Source organism: Drosophila grimshawi, unplaced genomic scaffold (genome assembly GCF_018153295.1).
Source record: "Drosophila grimshawi isolate 15287-2541.00 unplaced genomic scaffold, ASM1815329v1 contig_44, whole genome shotgun sequence".
Lineage (NCBI taxonomy): Eukaryota > Metazoa > Arthropoda > Insecta > Diptera > Drosophilidae > Drosophila > Drosophila grimshawi.
The window spans coordinates 22,008,437-22,028,685 of record NW_025063240.1 but is presented as its reverse complement, the minus strand read 5'-3'; the positions used below and the strand labels follow the sequence as shown (position 1 = coordinate 22,028,685).

The following is a 20,249-nucleotide window of genomic DNA, read 5'->3' as shown; positions in this document are numbered from 1 at the left end:
TATGGGCTTCAAAGGATACTATAAATTTAGCCAGAAATATAATTGATATTATACATTATGTTAGGCTAATGTTCATAATATGCGTTATCGATCCTTACATAACATACACAGGCAATCGCAAGCTGCAATCGTTTATGTTATATATTGCATTGTTTCAATTGCTTACTGCTATAAGACTAAGCTCTCTCTTTTGAAATTGAGTAAATTTCAACTTTATAAACAGGGCATTTTAGAGTCGCATAGTTTTCAGTTAGCATTTAGTTTGTAACTAGTTTGTAAGCATATAATGGCTTCGATTCTAATGCTAACGATACATTTAACTGCAGTGAGTGTTCAGCTCTGTTCGAGTAGTTGCCATCGTTGACTATAACGTTGCCGTTGTCGTTGTCGTTACTGTTACCGTTACGGTTACCGTTGCTCTCCTCTGCCTGTCTGTCTGTCTGTGTGTTTGCCAAGTGCCCCTTTGTCAAGTGTGTGTGTGTGTGTGTGTGTACTCATACTATTGAATTCACTAATTGCATAACAAAGTAACATTTGCATATTGTTCCACATATGTATCTGTATCCTTAAACGTGTCTGCTTCTGCTGCTTCTGCTTCTGCTCTAGACACTAGAACCTAGAATGGGAGGAGGGGTGGGGCGGGCTGGCTCTTGGGCGGCTCTGGCTCGTTGTCAATAACTTCATTACAAAAATTTCGCATCATAAAACATATCAAGTGGTCGAAGGGCCACTCTTGGAGGCCACTTGTGCCCATTTAGGCTAAGTATTACTTGTAAGTTTGCCATGTGACTGCGTGGCTGAGTAGCAGTTAAGTTCTCCTTGTTCTTGCGGCTCTCGTTATTCTCGTCATTCTCCGCTTCTCAGTTTTGCTGCCCCATGTGTGGCAATAATAACAACATTATGCTGCTGCCCGAAATGCATTGCATATTTTTATGGGCGCCAGACATGCAAGTTCCTCAAAATAGTTACAAAAATGCGCTCTTACTATCAACAAATTATATACAATATAAAGCCTTTTTTAAGTCGCCTCTTTGACCAAATTACTTTATCTGCAAGTGGGGATAATGACTAAGTGAGCTAAAATGTTCAACTTTGGGAGTGGGAAAAGGCTTAAAGGTATTTCTTAACTTGCCTTAGCCATAACTTTATCAAAACTCAGCCGATTTTCAAAAGCAGAGGTTTTTTGAGTTTTTTTAGACTCCTTAATTAATTCTAAATTTAATATTGAAAATGTGTTTCTGAGTTGAAACTCCTGTAAAACTCCTAACCAAAAAAAAAAAACATATGAACATGGTTCAAAGCTTCTCTTGACCATAAAAGTGTCAAAACTAATCCGATTTTAAAAAGGAAACTCATTTTAGTCATGGATAGACCCATAGATTAATGCTATACTTAAGTTTGAATACTTGATTCGGAGTCCAAACTCGTCTAAAGATTCTAGCCACAGAATTCCAATACTAAAAATGATCAACTTTATATGCTCCGCAACTTTTCTTCTTTCGTTTCATTTGTCAATCTATTGCTTATCTACTAGATATAGATATATATATATATATATATATAAGGAATACATAAATGCATATGGTGGCTCCACATATGTATTTATGTATATAATATAATGTATTTCTGTGCAACTAAGCGAAGAAACGGTTGCGGCCATCAAAGCGAGGCAGCAGCAACAACAACAACAACATCAGGAGCAACAACAGCAGCTGGGCAATGCTTGCAACATGCCACATCAAACTACGCAGCCAACTAATGGTCCATTCGTGGCACTTGGTTATTGACGTTGGACTCCAATTGTATTAACAATGCATGGGGCCAGCCAGGAATCGGCAGCCAGCAGTAGCTGCAACATCCACTGGCCACTGAACTGCAACTGGTTGGGGCATGGGGCTGGGGGCTGGGGGAGTGGTGTTGGCCGGGTGGCAGGTGATTGAGGTAAGCAGCGATTGCAACTGCAACTGCAACTGCTGCATTTAGCTTTGATGCAAAATCGAAACGTGGTCAACTTCATTTCGCTTAATTTCGCGTTTAGCTCCAGCACTCACACAAACACACACACTCACGCACGCACGCACACACACACACACAGAGCCGCGCGCTAATCTGCCAAAGGGGCTCAGTGGTTGGGGGTGGGATTTTCGGGGTTGGGTTTTGGGGCAGGTTTCATGACTGCCACTCAGCTATGACATTTTGGCAGCGTCGAATGCACCAAGACTGTCAAATGAGTTGTAATGAAATCTCGTACAGTGCGTGTGTGTGTGTGTGTGTGTGTGTGTGTGTGTGTGTGCTGCTTTTGGTCAGTTGCACATATAATAAATAAATTATTTGGCATTTGGCGTACGTATTATTGAAGGCAGGTGGATAACCAGGCACACACACACACACGCACACACAATAAACATCCACTCACACACACAGACACACATGTGGCGCCATCTGTCGTCTGTCTTTGCGACACACAAACTTGCGCATTAGCGTGATTAGTCTCAATAGTCGCTCACTGGCATTTAGACTCAACAACAACAAGAACAACAACAACAACCAGAAACAGCAACAACAACTTGTCCATTTTCCCTCTGCTTTAAGCGACAAATTTAATTATCCAAAATTTCGCTGCGTTTCCGCCATCTTGTCTGGACCGACAAAAAATATGCGCTTGCCTATATATCTGTATATATAAATATGGGTATATATATAAATAAAGAAAACGCCCTCCAAAAAGTGTCAGGGAGCCAGGAAAAAGGCGTTGCACTCAACGCTATTGAAACCTTTGAGACGTGCCCCCTTGCCACCCACACATTGTATAATCGTTGAGGCGTTAAGCGCACGACAAATTGGGCGTAAAAATTGCCTCCTCATCTAAAGCAAAGCAAACCAAAGCAATCCAATCCAAAGCAAACCAAACCAAACTGGGCTCATCCCTCAACTCTTCATGACTTCCACTTTTGTGGCACTTGTGTGTGTTTTGGGTTTTTTTTTTATAGCCGCGGGGTGTGCGCCACTTTTGCGGGTTGGTTCCTGGCTGGCTGCTGGCTGCTGTCTGCCCTGCCCTGTCCCGAATCAAATCTGGTGATTCGTTCAGCCTGAAGCACCCACAAATGCAATTTAAACAAATTCACAGCAGGAAATGTCAAAATGCGGCGAGGGCAACCCAATTTGACAGTCTCACAAGATCATCAAATGATGAATAACAAATGCAGCAATGGATTTTATAATGATTGCAATTGTTTGCTTCATAAAATATATATGCATATAACATATTATTAACTGGCAAATGATCAGTGAGATAAAAGAGTTGTAACTGGGAACAAGAAATAGTGCCAAAATAGCTTAGGTTAGGTTAGGTTAGGAGAAGCATGCCACTTGAGATAAGTTTGGCAATCCCTGCACTGCTTTTCCTCGCGTTACTTTGCAACACTGACATTGATTAAACGTACTCAATTCGGAGACTTGCATGAACGTAGCCAGCTGCATATCGGAGAGATGCGGTATATTTGTGAAGAATAATATTGAAAATGATAGATGAAATGCTGCTGCCTTTGCAACAACAAAATGACAATCTGTCAATCAATAAAAGATGAATCAATAGAACCCCAAACATCAAATAAGGAAACGATTATTATAGACTTTCTAAAAAAATACTTGCAACCTGATGGTTTTCATTATTGAGACGGTAGATGTGGGCCATAACAGCAGCATATCCTTGCGAACTAGGATAGAAGACATCTCTTAAGCTCTGTGTGCTATAATTTTTGTAGAGTTCGTTGTTCGTCTATGTTTATTAAGGTATACAAATGTTTTGGTGGCTAAAATAGTTATCATTTCGTACAGTAGATTCAATATATATGCCAATGGCACGTAAAATCTGATAAGATTACCTTAAATCAGCCAAGAATTTGCCATTTTGTAGCTTTAAGTGAGGAATGTGGCATTTCTGATTTTCATGCTCAATTAAAGAAGTGAACAGTAAATTCAAGGATGCCGCAGGCAGGAAATTATTCAAGTGTCACACATATATATAAATATAGATGTGTGTGCGACCAGAAATTAATTAGCGTGAAAAACATTATTGAATGTTTGAGATTAAGTGAAAGCAATTGACAAAAAGCCCGAAAAGCCCAAGAAGACGGATGCTGGCAAAAACTTGCATTAGTTTTGAGCGAGCTCATTTCCTAACACACACACACACACACACACACACACAGACATGTGTGTGCGAGTGTGTGTGTGTGTGTGTGTGTCGCACTTTTAATTTGATTTAGTCGCAAAACTTGCTTGCTTCATTAAAATTCGTGCAACAGCAAATAAAACAAACTTGGTGCCTGGCGAAGTTTTTGGCGCGCGCATTTTGTGTGCTACTTGAAACATCAATTACAACATGCAGGCTGCAACAGCAGCAACAGCAGCAGCAGCAGCAGCAGTAAGCGGCATCAACAAGCGGCATATTTCCGTGCAACATAACCTATCCCTCCCCCCACTGCACCCGTTTAACCCTTAGGCAAGCCAACAAGCGTTGTGAAGTGTGCTACGATTTCACTTGAAAACTGCAATCAAGTGAATTTCGATATGTATGTGTGCCATGTGTGTGTGTGTGTGTGTGTGTGTGTGTGTGTCCGGGCCATATAAAAACTTCATGGATTTAATAATCAAACCATTCGTGGGTTCGAAGGGGGAATAGGATAGGGGGGCGTATTGAAGGGGAAATGAGGACTTCTCTCTACACTTGTTCGTCATTTCCTGTACAATTTTATTATATTTCATATATGGATGAATGTTCCTGTGTGTGTGTGTGTGTGTGTGTGTTTGCGATCGGCAATAACAGCTTACTCTACACATGAGTACTATATGTGTAGACGGATGTGTACCAGTCCTAACCCGAGCCTAACCCCCAACCCGAAACTCTATCAATAATAGGCAAATGTTGCCGGCATATAAGTATTTATATGAAAATATGAAACGTTGCTACATTATAAAAGATGTTCTAAGTATGTGTGTGTGTCGGTGTGTGTGGGTGTGTGTGTGTGTGTGTGCGAGTGTTAGTGTGTGTGTAATAATAACAGAAAAATCATTAAGCACTCAGACAACAGTTGAATTATTTTGTGCTGCTGATGCAGGCAGGAAATTCTGATATGGCAAATTCAGGTTGTTGATTTCACAACATTATTTATAATTATGTTTTTTTTTTTCTGCGCAAAGCTAGAACATTAATTAACAAGGGTCGGCGGCGGCTTTACTGGGCTTTAAATTTCTTCAACATTATTCTGCCTTTTTATGCGAAAGAACCCATTCAAAATGGGAAACGAGGAGTGCTGAAGTTGCGCTAGAAAATAATATTCATTAAGTATATATATATATATATATTCACCGAGAGCCGATTTAATAGATCGCAAATCAAATCGATGTCCGATAGCAAAAACTACTCAAGTGTAAAGCTTTAGCCTTTAACTAGTCAGCAAAGTTTAATTTATTTTGCCTTAAAGACTGTTATTTGTTTTTTGTTTTTTGCATGCGTTTTGCACTTTACAGACTAATTGCCTGCAATCACAGGATCTGCTGGAACTAACCACTATCCGTCCATAAAAAAAAAACAAACAAAACAAGCAAACTTTAATTTTTATCATTGTTAAAAACTGCGGTAATTTATACAACCGACAGCAAAAAACAAAAAACTTTTCCCAGTCTAAAATGAAGCAAGCGATTAGCAAATGGGAACAGTTAACAGGAAGCGGGGAGAGCGGAAGGGGGGGGGGGGGGCTTGGTGTTTTGTTATAGCCACCAATCAATCGACAAAATAATGCGTTAACTTTTGAAAAGCACCGCACACACACAGCTGCAACGCACACACGCAACTTTTCACACACACACACACACACACACACACTCACCCAAGCAAACAACAACAACTTTTTGCTGCCCGATTAGAAAAACAAAACAACAAAAATTATATTGCACGGGCAACTGGGTGCAGCGCGGGGGAACCGAAAGGGCCTTGGGCCGAAGCAGAGGAGCAGCCTCAATAACAACAATAAAAAGTTTAAAATATTGCAATCGACAAACACACAAGCACACACACCTACACACACACATGTGTGTATACACACATATTTATTTAAATGTGGATACGCATTGCAATCAGTCTATTTTTTAGACACATTTCTGTGAAAGATTGTGAAGAAATCTGTGAAAATGTGTGAGAAATTGACTTGTAAAACAGTGAGTTTAAACATATTTTAGTTTAGACATAGGTATTATTATTATTATCATTATTAATCTCATTTTATTCTTATCTTGCATCGGAAAAAGTAGCATACTTTTTTTACTACACTTTTCTACCTTGAACCCATTTTATCGATAACTTTCTCGAATATCCATATTAATTGATGAGTGATGGCAAAAAAGGACAGACAGATATATATTTCTTATCGTGAATGTATATCTTTAAGAATTTCATTAAAATCTCTTGAGAAATCCGTAAGAATATCGTAAATTCTTATTGCCAATTTAAAAAGCAGCAAACATACGAATTATCTGGATATAGAAACGGACTTATGATAGTTTAAGTCTTGGCCTTAGGGTATCTGGCAGTCGAGCACTCTCAATTAGGGCATTCTTAATTGCTCAGATGGATAATTGTGTTGGCTGAAGGAAACTAAAGCGTAAAATTCAATTGAGTTCCAAGAATAAGTGTCGTCTGTTTGATAGCAGAGCAAAAATAACAAACATTTCCAATAATTTGCTGTATCACATAATTCTCAGTCAGACAATACACAAAGAGCGATGCCAATTAATTGTATTTTTGTTATATGACACCATTTCTTCATCTATCCATTCCAAAGAAGAAAAAACCCACTCAATTTGCATAGGAACATATTCAATTTCCGGTCAAAATAAGCAATTCCCAAAAGGCCGCCGTGTACTACATCAATTGATTTGTAATGGGTAGAAAAAAAGGAACAATATTGTATTGTCGATTAACACTTTATCAAGCCATAAACAAACTGGTCATATTTCGCTATCCCCTCTCCCCTTGCCCCCATTCTGTTGACCAAGTAAAAACATTTAACTTACTGTTCATGCAAAACGGCTGCCAGCATTTTTTGTGTGTGCGATGCGGTTTCAGTTATAAATCACGAATCTTTAATAGTCTCTGCCCACCAAAAAAAAAACAAATCACAAAAAAATAGACTCCAAAATATTGAAAATCATTGCGACCAGCTCGCTTACCTATTGAAATATCAACTCACACACACTCGCACACTCGCAAACACACACACAAATTGCGATATAAAAATCGTTGCCTATTTTTTGGCGCACAAATTGCAACACACGATTCTTTTTATGCATTTTGTAGCTGGCTGTGTTTGTTGTTATCGTTGTTGTTGTTGCTGTTGTTGTTGTTATTGTTGTTGTCGGCACATTACGCGGCATGCAACGTCCCCTCGCAGCACCAGCACGTGCCGCACATCACAAATCGAGGGGCAGCAGCAGCAGCAAACACAAACAAAAAAAAGTAGAATTGCTGCCCAGCCGCGCGGTTTTTAATCTAATAAGCAATCAATGATGTGAAAAAATGACTGCCAAACCATTTTAAGCGCTGCGGTGCACCACAGTCGCGGGGGAGTAGGGAGCAGAGGGTGGGGTTGGGTGTATTGAGTTCCGTGGGAGATTTGCGCCACACTTTTCCCAGACTTTTTATTTTGGCATTTTGCTTGCAGCCGCTTTTTTATATATTCCATTTTTCAACTGATTTTTATTCTTTTTTATTTTTGTTGACTGCACACAATTGTTGCATGCAACTGCGCTGGTGCAACTCGTGTGAAATAAACGGCAGCAGCCAGCAGGAGACAGGAAGAACAGTGGCCACTGGCAGCTGCCCCGTGTGGCTTTTGTTGTCGTTGTTATTGCGGCGCATGTGGCATGTGGCACATAAACTGTAAATGCTGCACAATGACACTGTGTCCAATTTATTAGGTGCCACAATTTATGACGTCAGCATCAGCAACCAACTAAAAATAAAACCAACTCAGCTGCCCATCTGTGTTCATCAATATTTTGTAGACATTTTTGAATAATTTAATCCCTTCTAATTGATTTATACAATGTGCATTTACAGCGTAGGCAATTAGTTAATAACTTGCAAATGAGTTCATTTAAACGGTATATATATATAAGGTAGGAAAACTCTTAAATTATCTTAAGCTATCCACTTCTATGACTATCTTACCTAAGACTTCTTATCTAGGTAAAGGTTTGCTGCTGCAAAGGCAGCTAGACTCATTATTCTATCACTTTATTTGCTTCAGAGAACTACATCTCTTCTCAATACGGAACTCTTATACCTTCCCTCAGTGAATTCATTTCGAAATCTGTAATATCAGCCTATTTTTGTGGATTCACAGCTCAAATTCTTATTTTTAAAGCCACTTCTTGCAAAAACTTGTTTCACATATCGATTCAGATTGAAGAGTCTATGTCTGCTTCCTTACTTCTCTAATATTATATTTTAAGATTCTGCTCATTTACTTTTAGCTATTTTAAATATATATATTCTTATGCTGATCAAGCTGAAGTTACTTTTTTACATGCTTAGCTTAATTTTGCCAGAATTAAGAAAACTGGCGCAAAGCAAAAAAAAGAAGCTCAAACAAAATATTTTATTCACTTAGCCATTTTGATGTGGCTGCTGCTGCTGCTGCTGTTGCTGTTGTTGGTTAACTCCTTGTTGTCTACCTTGGATATTTTATCTTATCTAAGAAATCCCTCTCAACCGCTCCGCCCCCCTCTCCCCATCCTTCTGCGGGGCTGTGCCCTGATGAAAAATGGCGAATGTCTGGCGGAAAATGTCTGTGTTGCCGCGTTGCGTTGAAGCGTAGCCAAATTTAATTTTAAATTTTATGAACGCACATCAAAAAATAAGTATGAGATTGTGGATGGGAGGGGATGGGAGGGCATAGCTACTTGGGGGTTGTCGTTACAGCAAGTTGTGGCATTAAAATATGAAAAACAATTAAGCCGCCTGCCTTCGTCAGCGTCCTGCCCAAAGTTTTGGTGTCTCAACGGGGCAACGGTTGCATTAGAAAATGGCTGACGGTAAATTAAACATTTTCCTCGTCTTCTTCCTCTTGTTTAAAGCAATGACGATTCCTCATGTTCCCCCCTGCCACCTGCCCCCTGCCCCTGCCCACAAACCCAACTCATTTTTCGCTTACCCCATTTGGGTATTCAAATAGTGGAACAAAATGAGTATTATGTACTATATTTCAATTCATTATGAATAATTCAACGTGTGGCATGCATTTTATATAAGACAAAGGCGAGCTACCTTGCCTTGTTGGAGAGAGGGGTGTGCCAGGGGGAGGGGTATTGCAACAGAAAGACACTTTGTTGCCAGCTGCAAGTTTTGGGGGCATATTATGGTAAATTTGCTGGTAGCAAGACAACTTGACAAGCCGCATCTCAGTTCAGTTTGTTGTCGCGTTTGTTGTTGTCATTGTTGGTGAGCAATAAAATGTAATCAATTATTTAAGCAGTCCAAAATGCACATCTGTTAAAACAACAGACTTTGCCAAAAGACAGACAGACAGACAAGATCAGCGTCTACTGAAATTTGTATTGCCTCTTCTGATTTTGCCCAAAAATTGATTTCCCATCAGCTACAATTCGAAACTTTTTTTCAAAACAACTGAAAGTTGTCAGCTTTGTCTTTGTATTTTGTATTTTATATATGTGAAAGGTATCCAAATAATATATTGAATTTTTGCTTGTGATTTAGAGCAATGGTTGGTGTTCCTTGAAAACAACTCAAGCTGATAAGTGAACTGTCATTCGATATTAATCGATATACTGAACGATAGACGAGAAGCAAGCCTAAACGGAACACCAAACTCGTTTCGGTTTGAATAATATTAATAAAAATACCTTTAAACACCAAGTTTTAGGGCTACAATCGAAGCTACCTTTAAACAATTATTTAATTTGTATTATAGCTATAATATTTTAAGTATTAATATAATTAATAGTTGTAGTTAAAGAATGTTCAATGTTTCTTTTTAGTGTTTAGGCAGTGTATTTCATGCTTCGATCTAAAATATATTTTTTATTTGCTTGCAGCCTTAAAACATTAATTTTGGCCAAGAGGCAACAAAGCGTTTTTTTTGTTGTTAATCTATTCAATAGTGAGAGAGAGATAGATAGAGAAGGATGAGGGGGAGAGGTAGAGGGAGAGAGAGAGAAGCACAGGCAGGCAAAAGTATTTTGCATAGTAAAAGTGGCAAACGTTGTAAACAGCATACTATGCTTTAGCCATTGTTGTTGTTGTTGGCCAGAGTTTATGGCTCTGTTTTTGTTGGGCTGGTTGGTCTGGCTTGGTTTGGTTTGGGTTGGCTTCGGTAAGGTTGAGTTGGTTAGTTCGCTTGCCACTTTTTAGGTCATAAGACGTTACGCTAAAAGCGCCGTTCAACATTTCGTTCTATTTTAAAGACATTTTGCCCCACGCTCTATGTTATTTTTGTGAGTGTGTGTGTGTGTGTGTTGTTGTTGTTGGTCTTGTTGTTGCCGTCAAGACTCAAGATTGGCACTTGATTGGCGTATATTTCCTGTTGCATATTTAAGTTTGTAGCTTAAGTTATAGTAGACGAAAGCAGCTAGCCAAAAACACCTTGGCGGCTAAATGCATTTCTATTTGTATAACTGGCATACACAAATTTGCATTGAGCGCTGCTGTTGTTGTTGTTGTTTTTGTTGAGTTGTTTTTGTCTGTTGGCCGGGCTAAATGTTAACGCCGCTACTTGGCCCATAACAAGTGCTGTGTAGCGCCTTTGAACTAGTGCTCTTTAAAGCCAATGTGTGAGCTTGAAACCCTTGCAGAGAGCATTTTAAAATGGTTGTAATATTTGTAATTGATTATTATATAGTATATGCTTGATCAGCATCAAAAACAGATCTCAGAGATTAGACTAGAAATAGCGGGCTCAATTTTGAAATATAAGTTCTTGTATACCAAAATTAGATCAAGTTTATTTTATTTTGTTGTTATTCCACAAAGCAACTGTCTTGTTTCACAATAATCGATATATATCGATTATCGATTGCAGTAAATGTCGCAATGGAAAAGGTATAGCATTTCAATTGATATATAATACACCGTAATACTGATCAACTATAAAAATTGCATCAAAATCGGATAAGCAACGCAGACTTTTGAATAATTAATCTCACTTTGTATCTAGCAGCCGTGTGCAGAGTATCTACTAGTCGAGCTTTCGCGACTGGAGTATTCAATTTTGCTAAAGTTTAATTGCAGTCTGTAAGGGTATTAAATTGTTGGTGTGCTTTTGGTTTTCTTGTTCTCATTTAATTAAATAAATGCAATAAGTAAGCGTCCAACTCATTGACATTTCATCTGTCGCGTAATTTATAATGTATAAATCTTATATGCATATATATGTGTGTGCCTATGTGTGTGTGTGTGTGTTGGTGTGTGTGTGTGTGTGTGGTGTGTATGAATTCACTGCAGACGTTGCAGCTGTGTGTTGCATTTAATTTGATGGTGGTTGCTGTTATTTTTGTTGTTGCTTCCATTTTGACTGCGCTGCAAATATTTCACATTAATATGGCGGAAAATCCATAATCGAATTACAGAGCTGCGGCTCTTTTGTTTGCATGTGTGTGTGTGTTGAGTGTGTGTGTCAAGTGTGTGTTTGTGTGTGTGTGTGTTGAGTGTGTTTGTATCGCTTTAATTGAATCCTTAACACTTTTGAGCTACTTATGGCCAACACGTTGCGTATGCGTAACTTATTATTATTATTGTTGCTGTTGTTGTTGATGCTGTTGTTGTCATTGCTGCTGTTGCTGTTGCTGTTGTTCTCGTTGTTGTTGTAATTGCTGCTGTTGCAGCCACAGCCAGGGCTGCGTACAAGCATGAAAGTAGCAAAGGAACTGACTACCTAATTGTTGCCTGACTTTATTATATTACTATTAATTTCTATTACCAACATGATACTTACTAAATTATTCGCGTTAATCAAACTAATCAAGTTTATAATTTGCTTATGTAGCTGTTTAGTTAAGTTATAAAGAGCTTGTTAAGCGAAATCAAATTTGGGTTGTGGCACAGAAAAGTGTAGGTTAAGATTATGATAATTACTGCTCAGTTATTCTCCTGATTTTGTTCCTTTCCAAAATTGTTCCTGTTATTAACCGGCAGAAGATAATGGTTTGAAGAATAAGAATAAAGGGTATGATATTTTGGCTTATAATATCAATCAATCAAATAATATCAGTATCAAAATCGATAAATGAACAACTTCTAATTTTTTTTTAGAGCCGTATCAATTAGTTGGTTATCCGTAGCCCTGTGGAATTCGCTGGTTATTCAATTGATTTGTCTGCTTTCAATAAACTCCAACAAACAAGCAAACAAACCGTTCAATCTATCGGAACGAATTCTTCCATTCCATGCAGCGTGCTTCTCACTACTCCCCTGCCCCATCTCCTCTGCCACATCTCTCCTGCTTCAGCTCAGCTCAGCTCTGCATTTTATCCATGTGTCTCTTAATTTGTATTTTATATATATATAGATATATATATATATATATAATATATGTATATATAAATTGCCACACGCAGCTTATTGGCATATTGACAATTACACGGGCGATACATATAAATTAAGCAAACGGCCGATCGGCAAACTGACGCCTGACCAGTGGCAGAGACGGTGGCAGAGAGAAGCTCAGCTTGATGCGGCTGGCCAAATTTAATTGACAACTTACTGTTGTCCAGGTCATCCGGCCAGGCTGTGGGCAGGTCCAGGGGTCCAGGGGTCAAGGGATGTGGCAAGAGACAGGCCGCGCAATCTGTCACAGCTCAAAGATACACACACTCAAACACACACACACACACACACACAGTAGCATATGCAGGTTGACCTGGGACGGCTTACAAATTAAAATTCAATATTAACGCTCTGCACAAAAAAAATAATAATAATAACAACAGTAAAAATGAAAATAATTTAAAAGCAACAGACAGAGGGGAGTGTGGGGGATTTGGGGTTATATTTCCATAATCGTGACTTCATAAAAATTAAACTTCGATTTAAAAATAATGAGCAACATGACGTGTTGCAGTTGCAGTTGCCATTGCAGTTGGAAGAGTAGGAGTAGGAGTAGAAAGCCAGCCAGCCAATATTATCATTGCTGATGATGAACAGATAATTGAGTCGAAATAAAAATATGCCAGCAAAGGCAGTAGATTAAATATGTATGTATATGTATGTGTGGTAAGTGGCAATCAATTTAAATTTAGAGTTATTATTTTTATTGCATATTAAAAGACGAATTAATTATGTGCACAAAAATCAAATATGTACAAATGTAACAATTTTGTACCCTATAAATGGGTGTTAAAACGCTAGAAAGCAGTGTGTCAAATGTTGCAAGAGAATGAATGTAGAGTTTCTCATGGTGCAAGAATTGTGATAACCCAGAAAAACCCAATCAGATCAGATAGCTAAAGATTTATGGATTCATAGTATCTGCCAGTCGAACTTTCTCTCGAGCTTTCTTACTGGTTATCAATGCAATAAATAAATGGCTGTTAAAAAGCTAGAGAAGAATTCGACAGCTGAACTTCATTTGAGACTATTTACACTACAGTTGGGAATATATACGGGTACATCAGATAATTCAGTTATGTTCCCTGCACTGACTTCATTGCAGTTCAAATATCAACGATATCTTTGGGCAGATGGCTGTTTGTCCGCTTCAGCTGGGATTGCGTTGCATTGACAACCAAAACCAAAACCAGGCAAACGACATAACGATGACCCCTGACCCAGCCCCAAAAGATAAAAAAACAAACAATGGTGTGAAAAATGCAAACAGTCGCGACACCTTCGAGCTGCAACTGGATGAAGAGTGTCTGACTCTGTGTATATGTGTATATAATGTGTGTGTGTGTGTGTGTGCTTGTGGGTAAATATTTTTAATACGCGTCGCATTCAACCGCAATACAAGGCAATTAAATATTTGAAGCCGACCAACGCCTCTCACATCCGCGAAAGTTGAGAGTCAGTCGAGCTCAAAGTGAGAGGCAGGCAGCAACAAACAACAACAATGGTATTTATCCTGCCAGTTGGCGGTCAGGATGCAACTGTGGCAACATGGCAACTGTTGCAACTGCTGCTGCTGCAACTGTTTGTGGGCAACGATTGCCGCTTGATCTTTACAGCTCTTGTGTCTGTTTGTTGTTGTTGTGGTTGTTGTTGTTGCTTGTTCGTTGTCTGTGTGAGCAGCGAGTTTTTTTCGCTTTTGTTTTAATTGCCGCCCAATAATAATCAAATAATTTGTTTATTGAAAAACATTTTTTACAATTATGTAAACAACAAATTGATTTTCACCCATGAATAATTGCCTTTGCTTAAACCTGCAGCTGCATTTCACTTGCTCGAGCTGCATTTACCGGGGAATGCAATTATTATTGAAACGGCGCAAATAATAACAATGAAAAGTGGGCATGGCTGAGGGGTGGTCTATGGTGGTTCTCCTCTACGCACCACCCATCCAAAAAACCCACTAAAGCATCCACTGAGCATCCTTCGCTGTTGGCGTCAAATGTCGCACGTTTTTTGCATATTTTTGTGCGAGTGTCAAAATGTGCTTATTAAAAATTCCACACAACAGAAATTGGGGTGCCTATAAATGTATGTGTGTGTTGGTAAAGAGGGGCATTCTCGAGTACCCGAAATAAAATATTTAACAAATTAATATGCTGCACACCAATTTGATTTATTTCCTGCTGATTCTGTGGTTGTGTATGGAAAGTGTTGTCTACTTTGAGGCTGCCACAGATTATCCTCGAAATATCTGTTGATACAATTGTTTAAAGCTATAAAACTAATTTCAATTTGCATTCAAAGAAAATACTTTGGAATTCTAATTATATATATATTTATATATATATATATATTCTTGATCACAGTCAACAGCAGGGTCGATTTACCCATTTCAGTTTGTCTGACTGTATGAAGAAGCGGACCTAAAAGATCAGAGAAGCTGGAAGCAAACGAACTCTGTGGCAATTATCGATATAAATCGATTTCCGACAGCAACAAAAGATGCAATTGATTATCAAAGCATAATTTATAGATATTATCAAAGCATTGCTGTGTATATTTTACTGTGAAACAAGAAAGGTAGAAACTTTCTGCACTTAGCAACTTATTTTCATTTTGAACATAAATATATGTTTTCAACTTTCCCATTAGAGCATTTAGAGCTAAATTGAAGGCCAGATCTGGTCAAATTTTTCGCTTATGGAATGTGTAAAGCAATTTGAAAGCTAATTTGTGCTATGTGCCCTGGCGGCCAATGAGAAGTTTTTCGACGGGGTTTGGGAGGGTCTATGAGAATGGGTTTAGTTACGAGGGGGGGGGGGGGGATTGGGGCTGATAGCTGTGCAATGCATTTGATAAACTGTCACTGGGAGTGGCTGCCACTTCACTTTGGGCATATTTAATGAAAATGTTGCCAAATCGTGGGTGGATATGGCGGGGTAAGGCAGTTGCAGTTGCAGTTGGAACGGATGTGGAGGGAGGGGATATGGAGGAGATGTGACGGATATGGAGTTAGGGGTTGATTTTGACGTAACACTTTGGTTGCGATTTGACATGCCAAATATGTGCATTGCCTCGTCCGTTGCATGCAGGACGACAAACACACGAGGGAGGCAAACATGTGCAGCCCAAAAACATCATTGTCAACATCATTACGATTGTCATCATTAGCATTATCGTCGTCAGCGTTATCGTCATCGTCATCGTCATCATCATTAGCATTATCATTATTATTATCGGGATGCTGTGATTATCGTGCTTGAAGTGCGTACCCATTTTGCATTTGCGCATTGCATGATTCAATAATGATTGAATTAATTGCGTTAATAACTGACACTAGCACCACAGCAGCAGGCAGGACGACAAACTGCAATGCGAGTCCTGTCTGCCTATCTGGCTGCCAGCCTGCCAGCCTGCCGGCCTGCCAGCCTGTCAACCTGCATCCTGGAGCAGTGTCCGTGTCCTGCGTCCTTTGCCCTGTGTCTGGGCTCAAAGACGCTTTGCGCCACCATCTTGCGTGGATGCGTGTGTGAGCGCGTGTGGCAAAGCCATATGTAGACAAACTGAGGCATACAAATCGAATTTGCTGCTAAGTAGCCGCAGCAGCAGCAGCAGCGAGTCCGAGTCCTGTGGCGCCACCATGCCCTCTACGAAATTAGTGATTTTGATTTGCACATTACGCATACGCCATGTGTGGACGCGTATCTCCCCTTTCCTGTTTGTGTAGCCGACATTTGATTGATAACATACGATTAATAAAATATTGAATATTGCACAAACACAAACTTTAAGCTAAACACATCGCGTCTGCTGTTATTCTGGTTGCCGCATTGTTGCCAAAAAACATAAATCAGTTATGAAACAACTAATTTATAATAAATTGATGGCTTCTCAATGGTATACATGTCCCGCTTGCTTCTAAAATATCATTTTGTATATTTTTCAGCAAATTTTTAATGCGTGTCCATTCTAATAACAGCGAAACAGGAAAATGCTTTTAATGTGATTGCGAAAAATGTATTATAAGCTGTGGGGCAATTAAATTTGCGACATTTTTTTATATCATTTAATATGATTATCATTCTGAATGTGTGTTTAATGCACACAGTGTTTATTGAGAATAGTTATTAGCGACTTTTAATTTGTACTTAATTAATTGTGGGTTCATTAATAAAAACAATGCCATCCTTTTCACAAAATAATAGTTTAAAGCAGCATATGCAGATTGAAAGCACATTGATTAAAATCACTGTGATTACTTTGCAACTCGAAACTTTTTCCACACTGTCCTCTTATTCATATTATTTACTTTTTTTACAACTTTTTTTCTACAATTTCTTCGAATTTATTCAACATTTTTTGTGCTTCTTCGTCTGCTTGTTTTGGCGGAGAGTGTTTTGACTGAGTGTCTTATACATCTCCATGCTTATGATTATTATTTTTGCACCCGCTTTTGTTTCATATGCATAAGTTTTGCGCATGTGTGTGTGTGGTGTGTGTGAGTGGGTGTGTGTGTGTGTGTGTGTTGCTGAAGGAACAAAAGTAAAGGGAAAGCTCGCTCACGCGTTAGCTACAAGTATATTAAAAATGTCGAATGGGGCGAGGTGTGGGCGGAGTGGGGGAGAAGCTTGAGGACTGACAGACATCAACCTTTTGGCACCTTTGTCTTTCTGCCGCATCTGCTTCACACTTTTAATTTGACACATACACTGACACACACACTCACACACTCACACACACACACACTCAGTCACTCACACACCTGTGCTGCGCTAGACAAAGGCACAAAGTTTTGTTTGATTCCTTTTGTGTGTGCAGCCAGAGCGACGACAACAACATCAGACAAATAATTATCATTGATACAAAAGCATAATGCTCACAAAATACTCGAAGCATGCATATGTTTATAAACATATACACATATATACTATATACATTTGCCTGATTAAAATGCGAAGCTATCTTTTTTTATCTTGCCACCAATTTGAGAGCGTGTCAACAAAACAGTTTTCGCAGCTGTAAAATTTGTATTTATAAACAAACTCAATGAACGTAATAGCTTTCATTTGTTGTTTGGTTTAGTTTTACTTCAAAAACATATATAAACAATGGAGAAAAAATGAGAATTTCTGCTTTGCGTTAGCTTTAAGTGTTGCCAAAAAGAAATATATATTTTCAATAATAAATTGTGTATATTTTTGATGTAAGTAATAAATATATGCATATATAACTGCTCAACGGTATAAATTATAGTCTAAGGCACCCCACTTCCATATGGAATTGTTTTTGGGGGCGGGGGTTGGTTTCTGTCTGATTTCGGTTTGTGGGTTCGCCTTGAGGCAGTCATGCTGGGAAATGCTTGTGCCATACTTGAAACTGACGCTCAACTAGCCATGAAACCGCACACTTATTGCGCACACTTGAGTTTACACTCGCACACACAAACACACTCATATATATGTAAAGACTCTGTGAAAGGGATGCCTGCGTGGCTGTTGCTGGTCGCCCAGGCGAATGTGCCACAAATGTGCGCCCGCAAAGTATGCTATGCAAAATTGGCTGCCCTCTAGCTACTAACGGGGGCTGCTTAAGTTTGGCTTGCTTATATATATATATATGTATATATATGTTTGTGTGTGTGTGTTGCCAGACACATTTAGATTTTGTTGTGGGTATTCTTGTTGTTGTTGTTGTTGCTGTTGCAGCGTCTCAAATGCAAATGTCCTTGCAGCTGCTGCGACTGCTCGCCTTTTGTGCAGCGCTCAGTTCTCACTTGACTTTTAAAGCGAATGCTCAACAAGTGGCAGCACAAGTTGCAAGTTGCCCAAACAAAACAATAGAAAGCTACCTTTCTTCCTTTTTCTTTTTTCTTTTTTGGGTAATCCCAAAAAAATCTGAGCATAAAAAACAATAAAAGCGCACAAATATCATGAAAACATGATGTCGACACACTCAAAACTGAACCTTTTTCCAAAACACAGGGGATGTGGCTGGCTGGCAGTTGAGAGTGTGGCGAGTGGGCTGTGGCGGATTGTCAAGTTGCCACATTAGACAGCCAAAACCCAACAAGTTAGAATGCTCTAGTCGAGAGAGCACGACTAGGCGATGCCCTAAGCACAGATCTTAAATAGAAATCAAGCTTGTTGTTGGTTGTTTGTTTAACTTGAAAGCAAGTTAAGTTTGGGTTATCAAAATCTGTGCTCCTCTTGCGGTGTTAATTTCTGCAGGAGCTGCAAAGGAGTGGACGAACAGCAATCTTCTGAACACTTTTCTTGCGCCTGCTTGGCACTTGCCAGGATTAGATTAGGCTCCCAGAGAAGCCACGTTCTAATCGATATATTGAAATTAGCAGGTTAGTGCCAATTAGTAGAAACTAGGATTGTCTGATTATGTATTCAATATATCAATTGGAAGGCTCAATTGTCATAGGAAATCGATTAGGGGTCAGTTATCGATAAAATGAAATAAACTTGATCTTCGTAAGGTATACTTTAGTCTATATACAGAAATATACAGAAATGGATATATCAATTTGGATCTTGCTGCTGATTAAGAATATATATATGTACATTATGGAGTCGCAGTTATAACCTTATAATCATTACATACTTATGCACAACTGTATTATGCCCCTTTTAGCCATTTTTCTGGGCACAGGGTATGAAAAGTAACCCGAAAAATGGTTTGGCAAAGTGCCGCATAAGGATTCAAAAATGGGGTGACTAAAGCACTTGCTCTGACTTTTTTCTGGGAGGGGGAGGGTGTGGAGTTGGCTGTCTTTTGGCTCTGCTTTGCGGCTCTTCTTCTTCTACTTCTGCTGTCTTTTTTTGGGTGGTGGTTGCTGGCTTGTACTTGACCTTGAGCCAAAAGCCAAGGCGTCAACACAAACACACACAACAAGAGAGAGAGAGAGAGAGAGACTCTGGCAGACAGAAGCATACTTTTTTTAAGGGGGATTTGTTGTATGTGTTTGTGTGAGTGTGTTGTGGTTGGCTGTGTTGTTGCCATCGCTTGTTGCTTCTGCTGCTGCTGCGGCTGCTGCTGCTTGCTGCTTGCTGCTTGCTTCTGTTTGTCGCACGTATTTTGTGATTTTGCGTGTGTTTGTGCGACTGTAAGTTGTGCCAGGATAACAGCTACAACAGCTGCTCCTTGCTGCCTGGCTGACTGGCTCCCTGCTAGCTGCTTGGCTGCTGACTGTATTCCCTTCTTGCTCCTTCTGCGTCTCCTGCTTCGTCGCCATCTTTGGCTACTTAAGCTTTTCTCTCTCTCTCTCTCTCTCTCTTTCGAGCTGGCTGCTGTCTGCTGTTTGCTGCTGCCTTGGTAAAATCTGTTTGCGTTGATTTCGGCATATTTTTGGCAATGTGTGCGTGTGCGTGTCTTCTTTTGCGCCTACTACGCAATGCACAGCAGCAGCAGCAGCAGCGACAACAACAACAACAACAACAACGGGGACAACCACAACAACAACAACAATAACACATAACAAATGGCAGCTGTTTGGGTTTTTGTTATTTTGGTTGTTGTTTGTGCCGCAAATATTTGTGGTTTCCGGCTTTTTGTGGCAAGCGCAACATGTTGCCGGACCTTTTTGGTCACACACCAACACACACACCAATACACACACTCC

At 39.4% G+C, this 20,249-nt stretch overlaps 1 protein-coding gene across 1 annotated transcript in view; it reads right to left on the bottom strand.

Annotated features, from left to right (window-relative positions):
• LOC6558634 (protein bric-a-brac 1) overlaps positions 1-20,249 on the bottom strand; it is a 75,797-nt gene that overhangs the window by 3,121 nt on the left and 52,427 nt on the right. The gene's annotated exons all lie outside the window — the stretch shown is intronic.